This window comes from Physella acuta, unplaced genomic scaffold, assembly GCF_028476545.2.
Source record: "Physella acuta isolate Inbredline_101_S28 unplaced genomic scaffold, ASM2847654v3 ptg000883l, whole genome shotgun sequence".
Taxonomy (NCBI): Eukaryota; Metazoa; Mollusca; class Gastropoda; family Physidae; genus Physella; species Physella acuta.
The window spans coordinates 684,678-687,500 of NW_026732400.1; positions in this window are offsets into that span (position 1 = coordinate 684,678).

A 2,823-nucleotide genomic window follows, 5' to 3' on the forward strand; every position below is an offset into this window, starting at 1 on the left:
AAACTAGGATCTAGATCTAATCTAGATTCAATGTTTTTTTCTTTCTTTTACAATTTGCTATCTAAGCTGCAGTAAATTGAAAAGAAAAATTAGGGCCTAAAACTTAAGTTTGAAAATAAATTATTAAATTCAGAAATTTATTTTTTGAGGTTAAAAAATGTTTTAATTAAGATTAAGGCTAGATTTCTCCAGACAGATTTAGAGTATAAAGGGAAACAATTATACTAATTATACAATACTTCTGTTTTAGTCGCTGTTACATAGCTTCATAGCATAAAATTATCATATTGATAAGGCTGTAACAGGAACTCAGTTAATAGTTAATATTCTTTAGGCCTAATTTGTAATTTCTCTACATCTGCTGTCTGCAATTATTACTTCATCATGGCCGGCGCTAGAGTGAAGGCGAACTGGCGGTCGCTTATGACGCTAGCCATTTAGACAACCAAGGGGGTCGTCCATAAATGACGTCACAATCGTAGGGGAAGGGGATCTGTAATTTTGTCCATAAATGACGTCACACTCGTAGGGGAAGGGGATCTGTAATCTTGTCCATAAATGACGTCACACTCGTAGGGGAAGGGGATCTGTAATTTTGTCCATAAATGACGTCACACTCCTTATAGTGGAAGGGGATCGGTAATTTAGTGACTGTGGCAAGGGGGAGGGGGGGGGGGGGGTTCAGATGGTGTGACGTCACACTTTTGCATTATAAATAAACCGGTAGTGATCTCCCCTAAACTTTCTCGAATATTCTTATATAAAACAACAGGGGATGGTAACTGGGGATATAGTTATGATTTTTAATCCATTTTAAATACTGAAAATTTTAAAAATAGAATAGAATCTCAGTAAAAAACAATTGCGCACCAAGCGAACGCCTAATAAAGGTGTGTATAATAGTGCGCAATAGTATTAGTACTTAATAAATTTACATTAGTTTTTTGAGAAATCGGAAGTAGCGTAAATTACTACTTCCGGTCAACGGAAATTACTCAAAATTTAACAGAAGGTAGAGAATTAGATCTTTTACTTACATGTGAAATTTCATTTATCTATCTGAAATAGTACTCAAGTTATAGGCTTTTGAAAAATTCAAAGTAGAAAAAGTACCACTTCCGGTTGTCGGAAATCGCTCAAAAGTTGATACGGATCTACGATTTTGATATAATACTTATATATGAAATTTCATCAACCTAGCTGTAACGGTACTCAAGTTATCGTGTTTACACACGGACACACAGACACACACAGACACACACACACACACAGACATACGGACAAGATTGCAAAATTATGTTTTTCCGTATCAGTGAGGTGTAAAACGTCGAGATTTGTAAAAATCTCTTTTTTTTTTTTTTGCACGATTACAATACTTTCTATATACTACGTATATACGAGAAAGTAAAAAGCAATGTTAAATAAACCGGGAGTGATCTCCCCTAAACTTTCTCGAATATTCTTATATAAAATAACAGGGGATGGGAACTCGGGCTATAGAAATGATTTTTAATCCATTTTAAATACTTAACGTTTTAAAAATAGAATAAAATCTCGTATACAAATTAATTGCACACCAAGTGAACGCTAAATAAAAAACGCATAATAGTGCGCAATATTATTAGTACTTTTAAAATTTACATTAGTTTTTTGAGAAATCGGAAGTAGCGTAAAGTACTACTTCCAGTCAACGTAAATTACTCAAAATTTTACAGAAGGTAGAGAATTAGATCTTTTACTTACATGTGAAATATCATTTATCTATCTGAAATAGTACTCAAGTTATAGGCTTTTGAAAAATTCAAAGTAGAAAAAGTACCACTTCCGGTTGTCGGAAATCGCTCAAAAGTTGATACGGATCTACGATTTTGATATAATACTTATATATGAAATTTTATTAACCTAGCTGTAACGGTACTCAAGTTATCGTGTTTACACACGGACACACAGACAGACACACACACACACACACAGACATACGGACAAGATTGCAAAATTATGTTTTTCCGTATCAGTGAGGTGTAGAACGTCGAGATCTGTAAAAATCTCGATTTTTTTTTTTTGCACGATTACAATACTTTCTCTATACTTCGTATATACGAGAAAGTAAAAACTAATTTTAGCCGTTATTTCGCGTCTAGAAAACCGTTTAAATAAATTGTAATAGAAATTGATAAAAATACTCTGTTTAAAGAGTTTAGGCAAGATTTTGGAAATATATCGATGTCTTAAAAAAGAAACCAACTGTAACTTTGAGGTTATGTAGGCTGATCTATGACGTCATTTTAGGGGTGAGGGGGTCTTGCATTTTGTGACGATGTATGACGGGGGGGGGGGGGGGGAAGAAGTAAAAATCGTCAAAAAGCGTGATGTCATTTATCAAAAATAACTAATAGTTATTAACTTTTATTATATTATATATTTTAATTAATTAGCGTGAAAGGGGCATTATAATAAGTTTGGACAAGGGAGCTAAATAACTTTGTGCCGGCATTCGTACATCATCCACCCTTCCTCTGGCTCGACAGCACAAGGAGCACCAAGGCCAGCTTGACCAACTTCTTCCATTCAGATGTAACCTGTCACTCTTATTCTCCACTCTAGCTATCCATCTGAATACCCCACTTTTTTGTTACTCATTTATGCGTTTATAAGCAACAAATTGTGTATATACTATAAAGCATAGATCTAAAAAGAAACCAGTTTTGTGAAATGCCTTAACCTGAGCTTAATGAAGATAGCGCAAGTGTTGGGTGAAGGAGCTTAACGTCATTTACTTAACCACTTTCGGTCACTGTAATAACATATGTAATTATATATATA